The sequence below is a fragment of the Sturnira hondurensis genome, unplaced genomic scaffold (genome assembly GCF_014824575.4).
Source record: "Sturnira hondurensis isolate 20B ecotype Veracruz unplaced genomic scaffold, ASM1482457v3 Scaffold0002039, whole genome shotgun sequence".
In the NCBI taxonomy this organism is placed as follows: domain Eukaryota; kingdom Metazoa; phylum Chordata; class Mammalia; order Chiroptera; family Phyllostomidae; genus Sturnira; species Sturnira hondurensis.
Genome location: NW_028074670.1, coordinates 4,276,912 through 4,299,292, shown reverse-complemented (window position 1 = coordinate 4,299,292; position 22,381 = coordinate 4,276,912). Strand labels below are relative to the sequence as shown.

The following is a 22,381-nucleotide window of genomic DNA, read 5'->3' as shown; positions in this document are numbered from 1 at the left end:
AGAGAGCAAGTCCTTTGTTCTGAGGACTTACATAGTTGGTGGGATAGGAGAAAAAAAGTTACTTATTGATTAATGGGTAAATGTAGTGCTACCTTTCCTGGAGGAATGTAACTGCCTAAACTTTGGGGTCTGTTAGCCAAATTTTTATCTTGCTCCAGACTCCATTTGTTCATCTTGTTATAAAACAAATAGGTGACAGGAGGCAGTTAATTAAAATTGGGGTACTTTCCAAAGTTATTTGTGGGCTCTTTCTGTAAGCATTAGGGACTCTGTCATAAAACAGATAGTGACCAGAGGTAGACAATTAACCAAAGTTGTTTTATGGGCTTCTTTGGGCACCATGGACCCTCTCCTGCATCCCAGACCCTGGGATAAAAGCACAGTTTTAAGGATTTCTTTCCCAGATAGTGGAAACGCTACATAGAAAGAATTTTAAGGACTTCCCTTCTTTCTTGCTAACTTTGTGTTTTTTGTGATGTTGGAACACCTGGCAATATTATCAGACCGGGCTCAGGACTGCTGAGTTAGCCTGTGAGACATGTCTCCTTCCTCCCTGCCTCAGTTTACTATTTAATCTACCTAAGTGGTAAAAGTCATTGCCTGGCAACCAGGATGGTTGCGCTGGCCAGTAACAGCAGTGCAGTCTCAGGTTCTTCCTATGCTGTCTCCCGCCTCAGCTGTAAAATAATTGCCAGTAGGTATAATATCAATGTCTCCTGGATCATATGTAGGCACATACTTTGTGTTGGGGGAGAAAAAAGTCTTCTCTGACTTTTACCAAAGAACAAAACATTTTTATTCATAAATGTTTCCAGACAAATTCTTCTGGTGCCTCAGTGGCTTGCATCACGTTTTCATTTACTGGAGATAGAGAAGAGAATATGATGATGACCTAAACTAACTAGGACTTGACTCTGGAGCTAGTCACAGACGACTTAACTGCTAATTCTGCTGGCCCTCGACCTACAACAAAACTGCCATCACCTGATAGCTACTGTTGCAATGTGAGAGTCATCCATGGCAGATCCTTCCAGCCCTGTAACCAGGTGGCATCTGCTTCCACTGTCCCCTTAGCCACATTGCAGTGCACAGGAGGCAGGGGTGGACTGGCTCTTGGTGGGGCATCCATAATGCTCATTTTACCCTGCTTCTGAAGTCTAAATCCAAATGCCAATAGATTACCAGAGAAGCATTAAAGGAAGTTCTCAAATTGCTCAGAGGGAAGCCTAAACATATACACATATTCTAATAATCCCCTTTCTTCCCAGTATAATAATATATTAATGATACTGAAGGAATGATGTGTTTCACCTGCATGTGTCCGCACATTTTCATGTCATTCAACTATGTATGATTCTCATACATAGTCCTCATGCATAGTTCAGATGTGTGTTAAATCTTATAAAAAGTAATTTAATTATCCAGTAAGGGAGAGACTTACTTGTTAAGAGCTTGTTGCTGTGACTTGAATTCCTTTCCTGCTCCTCTTTCTGTTGTTTAACCATAAGTCTTGGCTTTTGTTAGTTGTGACCTTAAAATTAATTTGGATCAACAATAAGTCAAAGGAACCTTAAATATTTCTAAAAGGTTAGTCTGAAACAGCACTCAGAGAACAATCCCTTGCCTACTGTAATTTCTTGCTTGGCTGCACAACAATTTTCTGTCAACAGTTGAACTGTGGGGGAGCTAAAATATTTCTGGAGGTTAGTTATACACTTAAATTCATCCTTTTTTTAAAAAAAAAGTTACTTTTACATTATCCATAGAATTGTTATTTTCCCTTCTTGGTGGGTATTCTTTGTGGACACTTCAGTTTCTCTGTGTAAACATTTTTTAAAAACACACAAAATAGCCTACATTTTTTTAAAAAAACTTTTGCCCTCAACTGTGCACAGTGAAAGCCCACCTGCTCCTCCTGTCACAATACATTGTTACAACCTATGCGTGTAAGGTTTGTCTCTTGGTCTATTTACTCTCCACCTTCACCCATCTACCTCTCTCTCATAGCTACCAATTCTAATATTCTTTTATCCTTCCTTCCTCACTTCTTCACTTCTTTCACACATTATTTTATGATCTGAAAACATACTAGTTCCTGGCTTCAGCCACTGCCGTTAGGACACCCCATGGAACGTGACCCGCGCCTCCTAGCCACTGCCCCTTAGAATGGAGGCACAGGCGGCCCTCATCTTCCCACTTCCACAGCCAATGCCACGTGCACATTTTCTGAATGATCTCTGTGGAATGTGCGTGGGATCACTTTGCACATGACTTGGCGTATTTAATTTCACTCAGTATAGCCAACTTGCTTTCAGAATGTTTGTACCAGCATGCTCTAACAGCCAGCCTTAATGCCAGCACTTGTTACTATATACTTTTTTTTTTATTTTTGCCTTTTAGGTGAGTGTAAAACTCAGAAATATGCAGCCTTCAACTGTTGTTTAAAACATATCAAGTAAAAGCATCAGCTTAAATATTCCACGCTGACTTTCAGGAATGGGAATCAGTGATTTCTACCATCTGAAACAGAAGTGATTTCCGAAAGTAAAAGGAAAGCCAAGACACTGAGATTTCAAAGGGTTCAATCCAATTTTTGTTTCTCTGGATTATTTCATACTGATGTTGCCTTTTTTATTGCCGTGGATTAATATACTAGTGTCAATGCCCGCCACCAAGGATGCCCAGGGTCCTGGTGCGGATGCTGTCACCCACATCAGCAGCCAATGCTTCTGGGAGGCACACGACTTGAATACCAACCAGTATCATGCCCTGCAAAGCTACCATTAGTGCCACACATGACCGCCATACCCGTGCAACAAGACAGCTCACCACCAGTGCTCTGGGGGTGAACGACATCATCATTAGCACCGGCAGCACTGCCAATGGCACTCAGGGCATGCCTCATGCCTTCTTCAACTCCCCTGGCGCCAACGCTCCAGTGACCTAACGTCTCTCCAAATTCATATGAGATTTTTAAGTCTATTTTTAACTTAGGTTTAATTGTATTTTCTAAGCTGAGACTTCTTGAATATAGGTTTGTAATGCATTAAGAATTAATTTGGTTCTTGAAATAAACTTGTTTTCTTTGTTCCTTGGCCCCATAATAAAAAAATACTATAATAATAACTCCCACAATGCTCTTTATTTCTTACATAACTAGTTCTGAGGTTGTTAAATGCCAAGGTAGATCTAGTTAACAGAATGAACAAAACTTTTTTTTCCTTTGGTCCGGCGGTGCTTGCTACAGAAGGCAACAAGAATTAATAAGTAATATAGGAAAAGTATAGATAAAAGTATTCTTCCGAAAAAAAGTGTTTTAAGTATTTTTTCATCTTTAGAAAGTAGTAAAAATTTTTACATTTCATAGATGAAGTTAAAAATGACATAAAATATTAATACTAACACACCAAATAACTCATAAAAATTTAAATTGAAGTGACTGAAATTATATTTTTATTTGGAATACAAAGTAAGAGATGAAATAGAAATTAAAAGTTGACAATAACATAATTAAATAAAACACAATACACAGAAACTTCCAGCGCACCCTTATCCAAAATCTCTGGGAAAAAGATAGGTCTTTTAGAGTTTGGACCTTGCTTTTTAATACTATTGAAACATTTGACTTTGGAAATAAATAATTATAATTTGTAAATAATAATTAATGTGTGGATTTGCTATAACAATATATACCTGGCTTGTTGAAATGACTCTTTTGGAAAAGCTGTTCAGCCTATACCTTAATTTTACATGTAAAACAAAGAGAAGTTTAAAATCATCTCACCTTCCAACATTCCATTAGTCTACTGCCCTCAGAGTTATTTTTCAACACTGTGTTGATTAGAGTACTCCACATAGAAAAAATAGAGTGCAACTCTAGAAAAATGTTAGCAAAAAGAAATTGAAAAGAAGGGTATTGCGTAGCTGACAAAATCAAACATATAAGAGAACAATTCTGCCATCACGCAGAACAAAATTGAGGGATTTCTGACTCCATAGAGAGGACTAAAAAATCCCTAACCTCAGTGAGTTCCAATCATTTTCTGTACTTGCCTTGCTTTATTCAACATTTAAATTTCTGGGAGAGTTCATCAGAATTTCCTAACCTGAATTTTAAGTCCTCTTCTCTACTTGGAGGTCTATTAATTTTAATTAGTCATTTATGTATTTTTTATCTGAATCCCACATTAGAGACTTTATCAATAAGGAAAGAATATCTCCTTTTTGGTTTACCCCTGGATCTCCAGTGCCTGTATCAGTGTCTCGAGAGTAGTTTCAGCTTCGTAAGGAATGGCTGGGTAAGCTAGTGAGCTTTTGTTGCTGTGAATTCCCTAGTCCAGAGGTTCCATCCTCCCAACTAGGGAAAGGGTGCATTGACTAACAGTCTTACAAACTGATTATCCATGCTAAAATCAGGGACCAATATCAGAGATGGAGGGAATTGATGATGGGGAAGCAACAAAAGAAGGGAAAAATAAACACTTACTAAAAACAATTGCCGGCTGATATCAAGGTAAGAGGGACTTTTTTCAGACTCTTTGCTGCTGTCTTCTGTGTAGTCTTTAAGCATATTTTTCCTTTCCCTTGTCATGAAATATAATATTTAAAAAGATATAAGAATTCAAATTAATGATATAAACCCCCAACTCAAGACTTTTTTTTAAAAAAAGCATTTTAAATAACAAGTAAAATAAAAGAAGTGATAAAGTGAAAAAATATATTAAAATTAAAATTTAAATAACGAAAACAAAATCTGGTTCTTTAAAAAGACAAAATTGACATATCTCTGCCTGGTGGTTAGATCAATAGAACCAAAAAGAGTTCCCAGAAAAGATACACACACAAATATAGTTTAACTAATTTTTTTAAAGAGCAGCAAAGGCAATTCAATACAGAAAAAAAACAGTCATTCAACATATGATACTGTAACAATTGTTTATCTACATGTAAAAATATATATTTAAACACAAACGTTAACTGTTTAAAAATAATACAAAATGGATCTTAGATCCAAATGTAAAATGCAAAATTATAAAACTTCTAGAAGATAGGAGAAAACACAGATGATCATTGCTTTGGCGGTGAATATTTCAGTACAACACAGAAAGCATAATTCATGAAAAGAATTGGTTAGTCGAACATTAAAAATAAGAACTTTTGGTTCAATCCTTAGTCAAGGCTTGTACAGGAGGCAACCAAACAATGTTTTTTTTTTTCTCTCTCTCTCTCCCATCTTTTCTTTCTATCTAAAATTAATAAATATGTCCTTGGGTGAGGATTAAAAAATAAAAATATTTCTATGTCTGTGAAATATCCCATTGGCACTTTAATAGGTATTGCATTGAATCTGTAAATTGCTTTTGGTAGTATGGACATTTCGATAATGTTAATTCTTCCAATCCATGAACATGGTATATGTTTCCATTTGTTTGTGTCTTCCTTGATTTCTTTCTTCAGTGTTGTGTAGTTTTCTGCATATGATCTCACCTTTAACAGGAATCTAAACAAAAAAACAAACAAGCAAGCAAAATGTGACCAATGACACTCAAATACGGAACAGGCTGACAGGGTCCAGAGGGGAGAGGGGAGAGAATCATAGGGGAAAAGGGGAGGGACTCACATGAATAAGTATAAAGGACACTTGGACAATAATTAAGGTGGGGGGCGGAAATGGGAGGGAGGTGGGGAGCACTGGGTGGGACAGGGCTGGGAATACAAAACAGGAAACTGTACTTGAATAAGAATTAAATTTAAAAATTAAAATAAAAAATAAAAAACATTTTAAAAAATGAAAATTTTTGCTCCAGTCTTATAATACATAGAATTCTTAAAACTCAATAATAAGAAAACAAATAATGCAAATTAAAGTGGGCTAAAAAGGTCTTTATCAACGAAGATATTAAAATGATAAATAAACATAAAAAGATGCTGAGCATCATATATATTAGAAAATTGCAGGCTAGCGGTCAAGATGGAGATACAGGAAAACACAGCTTGCCCTCCATAGCAAAAATTACAGCTAGACTACAAAACAAATATCACCCGGAATCATCAGAAAATAGAGCTATATGGAAGTCCAACAATCAAGGAATTAAGCCACATTCATCCAGATGGGTAGAAGGGGCAGAGACCCAGAGAAGCACTGAGATGTACAATGGGTGGTCCCACACCCACATGTGGTAGATAAAAACTAAGAGGGATACCTCAGGAATGAGGAATCTCAGCCCCATACCAGACCACCCAGCCCAGGGTTCTAATGCCAAGAAGATAAGTCCCCATAACTTCCGGTGATAAAAACCAGTGGGGTTTGGGGTAGCAAAAGAAAGTGCAGTATTCTCAGGAGTCTCCCTTTAAAGGGCCCACAACAGACTTAGGACTTAGGTAGACTCGCTGCCTCTGGGCGTCAGCACCAGGGCAACAGCTGGAAGGGCACCAGTGGCATACAGACAAAAATCAAAGTGACTGGCATCTGAGTGAGTGCCAGGAGACAGTCTCCTACTGGAAAAAACTCCAAAGGCCAGGCAGTGGCATTATACCCTCTTTGAGCCTTTGCCCACACAGAGCCATAGAGTGATGGCAGGGGTTGCCCCACCCTGGTGATTGCCTAAGGCTCTCCTCCCCATCCAGTTTACTGGTGCACTTTTCTACAATAGGCCGTGCTACGAAGACAGGGAGTTAAAGCAGGGAGAATGAGGGAAAATGTGTAGGAATTAAGAAGTACAAATTGGTAGGTACAAAATAGACAGGGGGATGTTAGGAAATGGAGACGCCTAAGAACTTGTATGCGTAACCCATGGACAGGAACTAAGGCAGGTATTGCTGGAGGGAATGGGGGTACTGGGTGGAGGGGAACGAAGGGGGAAATTGGGACAACTGTAATAACATAATCAATAAATTATATTTACAAAAAGGAAATTGCCCATTCAAACAGCAAGGACATGACTACTGCATACATATTAGAATGGCTAAAACTTGAAACTTTGCTATACCGTGTCCCGGTGAGAATGTGGGACAACAGGTACTCTTATTTATTGCTGGTGAAAAATTTTAAAAGATGCAGCCACTTTGGAAGACACTTTGGCAGCCTGTTCGAAGGCTAAACGGTCTCAGTATGTGATGCAACACTCGTGTCCCAGATATTTAACAAGCAAGTTGGAAATGATCACACAGAAGCTGGCACACAAATGTTCCCAGCAACTTTTAGTATTACTCCCAAAAGTTTAGGGAAACCTGATGCCCTTCAGTAGGTGAGTGGATTAAAAAAACCCCCAAAACTGTTTTTGAACAGTTTTTCAATGAATTATTATTTAGCAATAAAAAGAAATGAGCTATCAAGCCATAAAAAGACATGGAGAAAATTTAAATGTGTTTCGCTAACTCAAAAAGGCAAGTCTGAAAAGGCTACATATTATACATATTAAATGAGTCCATCGATATCATATATTGGAAAAGGCAAAAGTGTAGAGAGTAAAATATTCAGTGGCATCCAGAGGTTTGGGTGGGAGTGGGTGGGGATGACTAGGTAAATGTTTTAGCACAAGGCGTTTACAGAGCGGTAGGACTCTTCTGCATGATGCTATAATTATGGATAAAGAGCATAATATATTTGTCAAAACCCATGAAACTACAACATAGGGTGAACCCTAAAGTAAAGTATAGACTTTAGTTAATAATACACACCAACATTGGTCTGTCAAATGTAACAAATCCAACACATTAATTCAGGATATTAGTTAAATAATAGAGCAAACTGTGTGGGAAGAAAAGCACATATATAAGAACTTAATACTCTTTATTCATTTTTTCTGTAAACCTAAAACTTTGTTTTTATTTATTTATTTACACTTTTTAATAAAAAACAATTATGGCAATTTTGTTTCTTTACATAAGTAGTGCTAGTCCTGTTTAGGTATCTGACCTTGTCCAATACATTCTTCTCCTCTCGTTGCCACTTTCATTTACTAGACACACCAGAATGCAATAATCCACTTCAGCGCTATGGGCAGTACCACCTGCCTTTCAAAATATGTTAATATAATTGGACTTTTTATTAGTAGAATCTTATCAAAACTTGAAATGGCATGATTGGCTAATTTGAGAAAAAAATTCTGAAAGCTATATTATCAAGCTTCATAAGATCACCCACCTAAATATAGAAGCCTCTCTTGTGGTTTTTCTACATTGGTACTTTATTTTTTATCATTTTAATTGTTATTATATTTCAGTTGCCCCAATTTTTCCCCTTTACCCTCCTACATCCATCCCACCTCTGCTTCCACAGTCAGTTCTTACCCTGTTGTCCATGTCCATGGGTCATTAGTTTATTTTGTTCCTCTTATAGGTGAGATTGTATGGTATATGTCCTTCAATTGGTTTATTTTGATTGGCATAATATTCTCCAGTTCTATCCACGCTGTTGCAGAAGGTAGGAGTTCCTTCTTTCTTTCTGCTGTGTAGTATTACATCATGCAAATATACCACATTTTTTGAACTACTCATTCAATGATGGGCACTTAGGCTCTTTATTACTTCATGAAAGACAATCCAAAGTTATATCCTCACAGACCCATTAGTGATATGCTACAACAAAATCAGGTATCTATGAAGAGTCTCAGTAGTAAGAAGTGACTATCTATAATTTTTCAAGTAAATTTGATGCCAAGCACATCTGATGCCTATGTAATTTATTTCTCTTCCAAAAGGCATGGATTTTCTCAGGCAAATTTCCTACTTAGCTCCAAAGCACACACAAAAAATGAAAGCTACTCATTCTTGAAGTAGATGACCCCTGCCTCACTGATTCTTTCTCAAAAGTCACTTTAATGTAAATATCCACATTCTCAGAAGTTGATTAATATCACATGCCATCAGAATATGGATGATTGATATAACATTGAAGTTACTGTCAATTGGTCTCAGATTAGTCCTTAACCTGTGTTGTGAGTCAGGTGATTTTCAAACTGAGGATAATGTTTTTTGTTTTTTTCTCTTTTTCCATTTATGTTCTTTCTCTCTCTCTCTCCATATATATAAAATGAAGTCTGTCCAGAAGGTATCCAGCCACGTGATATGAAAAATACAGACATTTCTTGAAGAAGGTTACAAGATACAAAAATCATTATACATAGGACAATGACATCTCAGTCCCCTTCAAAGTAGGCATCTTGGGACCTCACAAGGTGAGGTAAGTTCTCCCAACCATCATCAGCTGCCCCATTGTATTTTCCTGAATCTCATCAATGGTCTGAAGTCTCTTCCCGTTCAAAGGTGATTTTAGTTTTGGGAAAAGCCAGAAGCCTCAGGGCACCAAATCTGGGCTGTGGGGGGGGGGGGGGAAGTCACCTGGGTGATTTGATGTTTTACAAAAAAAATCTGCACGAGACGTGATGCATGAGCAGGTACTTTGTTGTGAAGAAGCTGCCCATTACCAGTTGCCCTTGCTTGCAGCCTTCTGAATCATCTGAATAACTTCCACAGAGGAATGTTTAAACTTAGTGCAAGATTTGATGAAGATTTGTTGCTCTACTCACTCAGTCATTTTAAATACAACAGCCATGCAGTACACATGTTCACTGACTGACGTCTGCTGCCCCCAATGACTAGTACAGTGAAGTCGTCGTTATTCATGCATGTGCATTCCCGTGCACTCTCTTTGGCTGCCAGATTGCATCAATTTTGCACAAATCATTCTTGTTATATTGACAATAGCTGGATTTATTCTGGACAGACCTCCATGTATGTATGTGTATATATATATATACTTTCACCTTTTTCAATTAACTTTTACCAGGATATAGGTTTTCTTTTAATTGTTAAAAATAACTCAGGTGATTATATTTCTTGGGTGTCAAAATCTGTTTTAGGATGTTAAAGTATATGCAAGGAAACAAAATTAATTACCTGTGCAATTCACTTGCATTTTATGAAACAAACTGCAGTTTAAGGGCTCAACATAAATTTAATCCAAATCTTTATATATTGTATCTTTCAATTTTGCATATCACCATCAATATTGATAAAAATTATTTTATTAAACTCAGAAACTGAGATTCAAACACCATAATGCATTTTTTCTTCATCTCCATCATTTAGAAGAAAAGAGAATATGAGACCGAAGGAAAAGAGAAACGATTTCAGGAGGAATAAGAGTGTTTCTACACTCTAATCATTTGCAGGATACTTTCTTTTACCACAGTGTCACAAAAATCAATGAAACCTCTGCTGGAATTGGGAACCAATTATAGATATTTTTATTCTAGGTTGTGACTGTTTCTAATCAGTAGCCATTGCAAACCTTCCAAGACATTGGAGCAGATAAATACCCTCTCTATCTCCTGCAATAGCAAGATAAAAAGAAATTAGGAGAAAAGCAAGCAAGAAAGTAGACATAGTTAAACTTCATAATACCTTTGAAAGCTTTATATAGTGCAAAAACAGATCACACTTTTTGGACACATTTGACAATCCAATAGGGAGTCAGTGTCAGCAATGACATTTATGTCAAATGTTATGTCAAGACTGAGGTAGTGGGTATAATGGGAACACTTTTAGAAGGCGCCTGGAACTTCCAAAATCACAAGTTTGCACACTTGGATGAGGACTCTATCTGGATAGCCATATGAATGGGACCTCCACTCTTCATGGGCTTTAACTCAGCCCTGGCCATGTAGCTCAGCTGCCTAGAGCAGCCTCACAATATACCAAGGTTGGGGGTTCAATCCCAGGTCAGGACACATATAAATATCATTCAATGAATGTACAAATAGATGGAACAACAAATCAATGTTTTTTTCTCCCCCTTCTTCTCTCTATAAAATGAATAAAAGTAATAAAATAAATGTAAAAAAAAGAACTCAAAGCTCCAATCACCCAATGCTCTTGAGCTTGGCTATACCATGGGTCATGCTCAGAGACCTGCCAGACTTCCACTCCACCAGACACATGCCACCTCTGTGGCCGCCTGGTTTACAACTGATGCTCCTCCTGTAGATGCCTCTAGTGACTGAAAATTCACTGGGTGTTTGCTCTGCTCACTTCTATCACATGAGCTCCTCCCTTATGTGTAACTTGTGTTTGACTCTAGTGGCTGCCAGGGGTGGTCTCCTCGAACAAATCCGGCATCGTGGAAAGACAAAAATATGTAGAAGTGACTCCTTTTGGGAATGCTCCTTTGCTTAGGATAAAGATCACCTATATCATACCCACACATAGACACATGCACACATATATTCAGACCAATAGATATACATATACATTCTTGGGGCTGCATGTGTTCTGAGTATGAAAGACACTGCAGAGGATGAAGAACAAAAAATATTATAAGCCTTGTTTTTAAGGAAGCAAAAATCTATTAAGAGACACATGCAATTAAACTCAAATTACAATGAAACATGTAAGACCTCCAGTTAGGTTCAAAAGTAGCACAGAGTGATGAATTTTGCCTGAGGTCATGGAGACAATCATTAAAAGATACACATTTAGGGTTGGACATGAGTCACAGTGGGACAGGAGTATCTTGGGAAGACAGTTGTGTGGGCCATTCTAGTAAATTATCAAACCTTAGAGGTGTCGTGGAAACCCCAGGTTTTGTAGCCACTTGATCAAAAGGGCAGGTAGCATAGGGATCCCACATGTGGCTGTATTCCGAAGTGGGGGCAGTCTTGCAGGTCCATGCCCATAAATCTATGAATCGAACACCAGCTCCAGGTGGTTAGCACAGAACTGAGTTGTATTTCAGCACAAGAGCTGATATCGAAACATTGACTCTCTTATAGTTGATAGTACTGTATTGTGAAAATATAATAATAGATCAGATATGACTGAATTCTGAAATAGCAGGAATCCTAGTGGTTTATAATTCTGTTGGACTTTAATTTTTTAAATGCCATTGGATTGGACATTTATTGCCTCTATGTACAGATCAACCTCTTTAGAAGAATGAAAAAAATGATATGTCCTTGATATTCAAGAAAAAAATAAAAACATGGAATATATAAAAAGGAGCCATATCTAGATTACAAAGATAAACTACAGGGAAATAAGAATATTTGTCAGATAAAAAATAATCATTAGACTAGAAGACAAATAAGAGTATAAAACAAATCATGACCACAAAACCAAAAAAAACCACAAGATATCACTTCACACATGTTAGAATGCCTATTATCCTTTTAAAAACATTATTGAATTTATTAAGGTGACACTGGTTAATAAAATTATATAGGTTTCAAGTACACAGTTCTCTAATGTATAATCTGTACATATTCACCAATAATATTATTAAAAAGTCAAGTCTCTTCCTATCACCATTGACCCCCTTTTCCCTCTGGTAATCACCATACTGTTGTTTTTGTCTATGAGATTTTTGTTTATTTTTTGCTTCATTCCTTCTTCACCTTATTCACCCAATCTCTCAACACCCCTCCCCTCCTAAAGCCAGTTCTCTATATCTATAAGTCAGTTTCTATTTTGTTTGTGAGTTTATATTGTTCATTAGATTCCACATATAAGTGAAATTATATGGCACTTGTCTCTGACTGGCTTATTTAAGTTAGTGTAATGTTTTCCAAGTTCATCCATGCTGTTGCAAAAGGTAAGATTTACCTCTTTTTTTTAATAGCTGAGTGGTATTCTACTGTGTAAATATACCACTTTTTATCCACTCATTTACTGATGAGCATTTGAGTTGCTTTTAAATCTTGGCTATTGTAAATAACACTGCTGTGAACATAGGGGTGCACTTATCCTTTCAAATTAGTGTTTCAGGTTTCTTCACAGATATTCCCAGAAATGGAAACACTGGGACAGAAGGAAGTTTCATTTTTAATTTTTTTAGGTAACTCCATACTTGTTTCCACATTGGCTACACCAGTCTGCATTCCCACCAACAATACACAGTCCCTTTTCTCCACAACCTTGCCAGTACTTGCTGTTTGTTGATGTATTGATGATAGCCATTCTGACAGGTATGAGAAGATACATCATTGTGATTTAAGTTTGCATTCTCTGATGATTCATGAAACTGAGCGTCTTTTCCTATGTCTAGGAACCATCTGTATGTCCTTTTTATTGTTGTTCAAGTACAGTTGTCTCCATTCCCCCAACCACCATTCCCCCACCCCAGCCAGCCCCATCTCTCACCCTTGATCCTACCCCCCTTTGGTTTTGTCCATGTGTCCTTTATAGATGTTCCTAAAAACCCTTTCCTCTTTCCCCCCCATTACCCTCTCCCACCTCCCCTCTGGTTGTATGTCCTCTTTGGAATAGGGTCTATCCAGGTCCTTTAGCCATTTATAATTTGGATTGATTGAATTTTTCCAGTGTTGAGTTTTATAAGTTCTTTATAAATTTTGGATATTAGCTCCTTATTAGATGTATCATTGGTGAATATGATCTTCCATCGACTGGGCTGTCTTTTCATTTTGTTGATGGTTTCCTTCATTGTGCAAAATCTTTTTAGTTTGATGTAGTCCCATTTATTTATTTTTTGTTTCCCTGGCCTGAAGATATATATCAAAAAGTACATATCACTACAAGAAATATCTGAAATTTTACTGCCTATGTTTTCTTCTAGGATTCTTATGGTTTTGAGTTTTGCATTTAAGTATTTCACCTGTTTTGATTTTATTCTTGTGTGTGATATAAGAAGGTGGTCTAATATCATTTTTTGCACCTTTCCATCCAATTTTCCCCAAACATTTATTGAATAGACTATCTTTATGCCATTGTATTTCTTTCTTCCTTTGTCAAATATTAATTGGCCACTAAAGTGTGGGTTTATTTTCGGGCTGTCTGTTCCTCTCCAATAATCTATGTCTGTATTTATGCCAATATCATACTGTTTTGATGACTATGGTCATGTAGTATAGTTTGATGTCAGGTAATGTGATTCCTCTAACTTTGTTCTTCTTTCTCAAGATTGCTATGGTCATTTGGGGTCTTGTGTGGCTCCATATAAATTTTTGGAATGTTTGTTTTGTGAAATATACCATTAATATCTTGACAGAAGTTGAATTAGATCTGTAGATTATGTTGGGTAGTATGGACATTTTAATGATGTCAATTCTATCCATGAATATGGTATATGCTTCCATTTATTTGTATTTTCTCCAGTTTCTTCAGTGTCTTACAATTTTTTGAGTACAGGAATTTTACACCTTTGGTTAGATTTATTCTTAGTTATTTTATTTTTTAATGCAATTTTAAATCAGATTGTTCTCTTTAGTTTTTCTTTCTGATATTTCATTTTTGGTGTATAAAATTCAACGAATGTCTGTGTATTTATTTTGTATCTTGCTACTTTACTGATTTCAGTTATGAATTCTAGTACTTTTTGGTGTTATCAGTTCTAGTACTTTTTGGTGGAATCTGTAGGAATTTTTTCGTGGACTCTTCTCCATTTATAGTTTTATGTCTTCTTCAAATCATGGCAGTTTTACTTCTTCCCTTGCAATTTGGATGCTTTGTATTCTGCTTGTCTCTATTGCCATAGCTCGTACTTCTAGTACTGTGTTGAATAAGAGTGGTGATAGTCCATATCCCTGTCTTGTTCCTTCCTAATTTTAAGGAAAATGCTGTTAGTTTCACCCATTGACTATGATGTTGGCTGTGAGTTTGTCATATATGGCTTTTATTATGTTTAGGTATATTCCCTTTATTCCCATTTTGCTGAGATTTTTTATCATAAATGGGTACTTGGTTTTATCAAATGCTTTTTATGTGTCTGTTGATATGATCATGTGATTTTATACGTTATTTTTATATGGTGTATCACATTTATTGATTTCAGGATATCAGCAACCTCACATCCCCTGAATAAATCCCATCAGGTTGTAGTGTATAATCTTTTTATGCATTTCAGGATCTGGTTTGCTAATATTTTGTTGAAGATTTTAGGATCTCTGTTCATCAAGAATACTAGCCTATCATTTTCTGTCTTTGTAGTAACTTTGTCTGATTTGAAAACAGGATAACACAGGCCTCTTAAAATAAGCAAGGAAGTCTTCCTTTCTCTCAAAATTTTTAAATAGTTTGAGAAGAATAGTGGTTGGTTCATTTTCAAATGTTTTGAAAAATTCACCTGTGAATTTATCTGGTCTAGGACTTCTGCCTATTAAGAGCTTTTTTATCACTAATTCAACTTCATTAGTTGTAATTAATTTATTCATTTTTTTAATTTTTCCTGATTGAGTTTGGAAGATATGTTTCTAGGACTTTACCTATTATGTCCATATTTTCCAATTTGTTGGTATATAGTTTTTCATAGTATTTTCTCACAATCCATTATATATCTGCAAAGTCAGTCATTACTTCTCTTTCATTTCTGATTTTATTTGGGCCCTCTATTTTTTTCTTCCTTTTTTAAAATTATTTTTTAGATAGAGAAAAGGTAGAAGGAGAGGAGAGTCATACAGACAAACATCAATTTGTGGCTCCACTTTATGCATTCATCTGCTGCTTCTTTTATATGCCCTGACTGGAGATCAAATGTGCAACCTTGACCTATCAGGATGACACTCTAACAGACTGAGCTACATGGCCAGGGCTCTCTTTTCTTTCTTGATGAGTCCAAATAAAGGTTTGTCAATCTTGTTTATCTTTTCAAAGAACCAGATCTTGATTTCATTAATTTTTTGTGTTATTTTATAGACACATTTTAAATTTCTGGTCTGATCTTTGTTAGAATTTTTGTTATACTCACTTCATGGGGGGTTGCTGTTCTTTTCTAGTCCTCTTTGAAAAATTTATATTTATTGGCTTTAGAGAGAGAAGAAGGGGGAGAGAGAAACATCAATTTGTTGTTCCACTTATTTATGCATTCATTGGTTGGTTCTTCTATGTGCCTTGACCAGGAATCAAACCTGCAATCTTAACATATTCCTAAAAAATCTTAAATTTGAATGAAGCTCTATCAAACTGAGTGACCCAGCCAGGACTTCTAGTTACTTTAAGTGTAAAGTTAGATTGTTTATTTGAATTTTTTCTTGATTCTTGAGGTAAGTCTGTAATGCTATGAATCTCCCTCCTAGGATTGCTCTTGCTGTGTCCCATACATTTTGGATTGCAGTGTTCATTTTTATTTGTTTCAAAGTTATCTTCAAATTTTTCTTTGATCTCATTGTTAAACCATTTATTAATTAAAATCATTTTATTTAGTTTCCATATCTTTGCGTGTTTTTCAGTTTTTTCTTATGGTTAGTTTCTGGTTTCATACCATTATGGTCAGAGAAAATGTTTGATATGATTTCAATTTTCATGAATTTTTAAAGATTTTTTTGTGTCATAACATGTGATCTATCCTACAAAATGTTCCATGTGCACTTGAAAAGAACATATATTCTGCTGCTTTCAATTGAAATGCTCTGACGATATCAATTAAAACCATCTGCTCTGGTGTGCCATTTAAGGTTGCTGTTTTCTTTTTGACTTTTTGTAAGACCTATCCATTGTTATCATTGGGGTGTTAAAAAGTTCTACTATGACTATATTACCATCAGTCTCTCCCTGAATGTGCATCAAGATTTGCTTTACACACTTAGGTGCCCCTATGTTGGGTGCATGTTTACTAGGGTTATTCTGCTTGTTGGTTTGTTCCTTTTATCATTACATAGTGTCCTTGTCCCCTACTATAGACCTTGTTTTAAAGTCTATTCAGTTAGCTATAAATTTTGCCATCCCAGGCTTTTTTCATTTTTATTTATATGAAATATATAGTTTTTCATTCCTTTACTTTTAGTCTGTCATTCATTCTGAGATTGTTCTCTTGCAGGTAGCCTATGTACAAGTCTTGTTTCCTTATCCATTCTGCTATTTTATGTCTTTTGGTTGAAGCATTTAAGCTATTTATATTTAAAGTGATTATAGTGGAACCTTAGTTCTCAAACTTAATTTATTGTGAGGGCAGCTTGAGAAGTGATTTATTCCAAAACCATATTACACCTGACAGATGTGTGGCTGATTATACAGGTATCAGCATGAAAGTATTCTCAGGAGTAGAATCAAAATTACGTTCAACAACCAAGACATTTTTCTTGTAACAACTTTGCTGAGAACCAAATTGTTCATGATGGGAGATGGTCAAGAACTGTGGTTTGACTGTATTGGTGGGTATGTATTTATTGCCGTTTTATTCTATTTACTATGTTCCTGTGTTTTCCATCATATTCTTCTTTAAAAAGACCCTTTAACAGTTCTCGTACTTTTGGTTTGGTCATAACACACTCCTTTAGCTTTTTGTCTGGGAAGCTCCTAATTTCTCTTCAATTATAAATGATAGCCTTGCTGGATAGAGTGGTCTTGTTTGCAGATCCTCTTTGTCATCACTTTGAATATTGAATGTCAATCCTTTCTTGCCTGAAATGGTTCTGTTGAGAAATCACTGACAAACCAGTTTTCTTGTTGGCAACTAACTCTTTCTCTTGCTGCTTTTAAGATTTGTTCTTTTGTCTTTAACCTTTTTTATTTTAATTATGACGTGTCTTGGTGTAGGCCTCTTTGGGCTCATCTTGTTTGGGACTCTGTCTTTTTTCTTCACCAGGTTAGGGAAATTTTCAGTCATTATTTCTTCCAATATGTTCTCAATCCTTTTGTTATTTCACCTATCTTCCTGATACCCCTATGATGTAGATGTTGTTATGCTTCATGTTGTCCCAAAGGTCCCCTAAGCTATCTCCATTTTTTATAATTCTTTTTTCTTTTTCTGATTCTTTTTTCTGATTATTTTCTGCTACTTTATTTTGTAAATCACTGATTTGATCCTCTACTTCCTCCAACTGACTATATTCTTTAATGTACTCTTCATTTTGGATATTGTATTCTTAATTATTGGTTCTTTTCTATGGTTTCTGTGTCCTTTCTTATGCTATCTCTTTAAGTTCTCACTGATTTCATCAGTTCTTCCCCTAAATTCCTTGAGCATCTTTATAACCATTGAATTCAACTCTATATCTTGTAGATTGCTTGTCTCTACTTCACTTAGCTTTTATTCTGGAAGTACCTCCTGTTCTTTCACTTGGGGTATATTTTTAGTCTCTCCATTTTGGTTCTCTCTTTGTGTTTGTTTCTATGTATTAAGTAGATCTGCTATGACTTCCAGTCTTGGTTCCAGTCAGGGTGGCCTTATGTAGTAGGTGTCCTGTGGGACCCAGTGGCATAGTCTCCTTGATCACCTGAGCTGAGTGCTTAGATATGTCTCTTGTGTGGATTATGTGGGCTCTCCTGTTGTAACTGAGTCTTGGTTGCCATTAGCCTGTGTATGCCTGTTGTTAACCTCAGGGTACATGACTGTGAGAATCAACCCTGAGCACAGTGTGTGAGCTGCTTTGCAGATACTGACCACACGGAGCAGAATTTACCTCAGTAGGTCTTTCTTTGGATATGCTACTTGGGAAGCTAATTACTTCCTGCCCTGATGTTGTCTCAAGCTGGCCACTGGGTGTGTTGGTTCTGGGGCCTCTTAGGAGAGATTCTGGTGCTGGCCAACGTCATACACTACCTGTATGGCTGTTGATGGGGAAACTGTTTGAAGCTACAAAACAATCCACAGGTGTGGCTGCCTCTGCTGGGCCTGCATGAGAACGGGGAGGTCTAAGCAAAGCACTGAGGTTGACATTAATCAGCACTATACATGAAGGCGGGTCAGAAAATGTCCGAAGGCAACCTGAGATTTGCCTCCATCTACCTCTACCTTCTGGCTGCCTGTTAGACTCAGTCACTGAAAGAGCCTCTGGTGGCATGTGAATTGCATTAGGTGCATTCTCAGTGACTCACCAGGTAGGGGTAGTGATCTTCACCAAAATGATACAAATTCAAACTTGTCAGTGCTGGGTCTGAGGCCACTCAGCAAAGATCCCAGGGTATGTCAGGTGTAGCTGCCACCGTCTGGGTGCTTGCACACTTTTGAGCAATGTATAAGACACCCAGACCTAGTTTTCTTTGTAAGCATGGAATTAAAATTTCGAAACAAACCACATCCCAGGATTTAAAGCATCCAGGGTCCATAGATCAGCCATGGGTAGCTGAGATTAGCCATGTGAGCTCAAGGGCTCCACGGAGGGTCGGAGTATTCTCAGGGGCTGGGGAGCTACTCCCTGCTGTGGGTGACCCATACTTCCCCTGGGATGCAGCAAGGACAAGTGAGCATGGCAGAGTCATGCAGCTGCCACTGTCCCTGTGTCGTGAAAAGTTCAGTCCTGCTGTGTGTGGCTGATCCTAGCAGATGCCTTCATTTCCTCCCTGAGAGAATTGCAGTTTGGAGTTTGACTAAATGCATTCTTACTGCCTGCCTGGGTAGAGTCCTCCCAGTCTTTGCCCACTCCCCCCCCTCTCTGGGGGCTGAGTGAGCAGGCTGGCTGGGATGCAGAGGAGGACAGGCAGGCAGATAAAGGTCCCTTGGGTGGGTTAAAAATGCTATTAGAAACTTTTTGGCTTTTTTTTTCTGTGTCTGCTCCTACACTAGAATTAAGTAGCAAAAGTGACAGCTTAGCATACTCTCAGTGGAACAAAGCTCTGCCTTGCACGGGTTTCAGATGCCACCAGAACAGTGACAGAGGAAACTAGAGGAATGAGACAAAACACTCCTCTCCCATTCTGTCTGGCACCTGACTTCTGTTGGAGCCGTTAAGGCTTTTAGACATAAGAATAACATGATCTGATTTATAGTTTTCAATGGATACCTCTGGTTTGTATATTTTTATTTTTAATAATTTAATTTTTTCAATTAGATTTGACATTCAATACTAGTTTCTGGCATACAGCATAGTAGTTAGACATTTATATACTGACAAAGTGATCTCCCCGGTAAGTCTACTATGGGTTTTTTAAAAAGTGTATTAATTCTATTCATGAGGGATCCACCCTCATAATATAATCACTCTTAAAAAACCCTACCTTTTATTTTATCTTTAATTTAATGTATTGGGGTGACATTATTTAATAAAATTATATAGGTTTTAGGTGTGCAATTCTATCATGCATCATTTGTACGTTGTATTGTGTGAGCACCACCCCAAGGCAAGTCTCCTTGCATCACCTTTTACCCCTTCTCTCCCCATCCGCCTCCCTGCATTCCCTTTCCCTCTGAAGATCACTCTGTGGTTCGACATTTGAACATTTAAGATGTGTCTTGAGAGCACAGGTAAGATTTAAACCAGTCTGCCATGGCAGGCACCCTGATGTTCTGAAAGAATTTTTAAAACAAGCAACACCTGGCTATTTATTCAGGTACACTGCATCTTTTCAAGGCTATTGTCATTTTTGTTTTTTTCTTTTTTTTTAAATTTTGTTTCTCTTTTCTCCCTTTTATCACTTTTTCATTCTCATTTCTCAGATGTTTCTTTCTAATAAACTGACAATTACATTTTCTAAGTCATGGAATGGCCAACAGGCCACAGAAAGACATTTCTTCAGTCTCCTATCTGAAACAGGTTGTCATTTTTCAATTTGACAATCTGAGGGAAAAGAAGACAGTGCTCCTGACCTCATAGTCAGGAATTGCGTGTTTTAAAATTTGTGGGGCACAATAGGGAGGAAGCTGGGAGGAAGGTGGGACAGCTGCACAGCTGGGAGGAAGGCGGGAGGTGTGGGCCATGGAATATACCAGAAACACTCCTTCTCCTCCTTTCGCCTACGGATAGGAGGACAGTCGCTGCTGCTTGGTCATTTTTAGAATCTTCTGTCTTTTTATTTCACCAGGTTAAGAAAGTTTTCAGTCATTTCTTCAAATAAATTCTCAATTTTTTGCTCTCTCTCTTCTTCTTTTGGAACCCCTACCATGTGGATGTTGTTACGTATCATGTTATTCCAAAGGTCCCTCAAATTATTCTAAATTTTTAAAATTCCTTTTCATTTTTGCTGCTCTTATTTAGTGTTTTTCTGTTACCTTGTCTTCCAAATCACTGATTNTAGGGAGGAAGCTGGGAGGAAGGCGGGACAGCTGGGAGGAAGTGAGGATGCACCACTGGGAGGAAGGTGGGACAGCTGCACAGCTGGGAGGAAGGCGGGAGGTGTGGGCCATGGAATATACCAGAAACACTCCTCCTCCTTTCGCCTACGGATAGGAGGACAGTCGCTGCTGCTTAGTCATTTTTAGAATCTTCTGTCTTTTTATTTCACCAGGTTAAGAAAGTTTTCAGTCATTTCTTCAAATAAATTCTCAATTTTTTGCTCTCTCTCTTCTTCTTTTGGAACCCCTACCATGTGGATGTTGTTACGTATCATGTTATTCCAAAGGTCCCTCAAATTATTCTAAATTTTTAAAATTCCTTTTCATTTTTGCTGCTCTTATTTAGTGTTTTTCTGTTACCTTGTCTTCCAAATCACTGATTCAGTCCTCTGCTTCATCGTCCTGCTGTTTTTGCCTTCTAGCGTACAGATATTGTATTCGGTTCTTTTTCACGTTTTCTGTGTCCTTTGTCATGCTATTGAACTTCTAATTTCTTTGCAGTTCTAAGTTTCTTGAGTGTCCTTATAACCATTTTTAAAATTCTGTATCTGGTAAATTATTTGCTTCCATTTCATTTAGGGTTATTTTTTCTGGAGATTTCTCCTGCAATTTCATATGGGGTGTATTTCTTTGCCTCCCCATTTAGGTGACTCTTTGTGGTTGTTTCCATGCCTTAGGCATGTCTGCTAAGTCTCCCAGTCCTGGTAAGGTGGCCTTATGTGCTAGGTGTTCTGTGAGATCCAGTGTTGCATTCTCCTTGCTCACCTGAGCTTGTCCTTTGTGTGGGTTGTGTGAGTCTTCCTCTTGTACTTGAGTCTTGATTGCTATTGGGTGACTGTGAGGATTGACCTCAACCACAGTGTACAAGTTGCTGTGTAGGTGCTGACTATAAAAGGTGGAATTCACTTCAACAAAGTTGGTGGATGCTGATACCTCCCTTCAGATATGGATCTTGTGAGGCTAATTAGCTCCTTCTCTGAAGTCTGAAGCTGGATCAGACACACTAGATGTGTTGATTCTGGGGTCTCTTGGGAGGGTGTCTGGTGCAGGCCAATGTCAGACACTGCCTATGACTGGCCCTGAGTAACCTGTTTGGTGCTACAGAGTGATCCATAGTTTGTGGCTGCCTCTGTTGGTCCTGTGTGTGCCTAAAAAACTAAGCTATGCACCAAAGCCAGCTTCCACCAGCACCAAACCCAGGCATAGATCAACAAAGTCCCAAGGCAACCCAAGGTCCACCTCTTCTTGCCTCTGCCTGCTAGGCTCAGTCACTGGAAGAGCTTCCTGTGGTATTGAAGTTGCATGAGGAAGAATCTCAGTGAGTCACCAGGCAGGGGCAACTGTTGTTCACCGGATTAACACAGGTTCAATAGCAGTGTCAGTGCTGGGTCTGAGGCTACTTAACAAAATCCCAGGGTATACCAATTTAGCTAGTTGGCT

The 22,381-nt window shown here is 37.6% G+C and overlaps 1 pseudogene; it reads right to left on the bottom strand.

Annotated features, from left to right (window-relative positions):
- Positions 1–20,324: 20,324 nt before the first annotated feature.
- LOC118982763 (uncharacterized) lies at positions 20,325–20,446 on the bottom strand (annotated as a pseudogene).
- Positions 20,447–22,381: the final 1,935 nt, after the last annotated feature.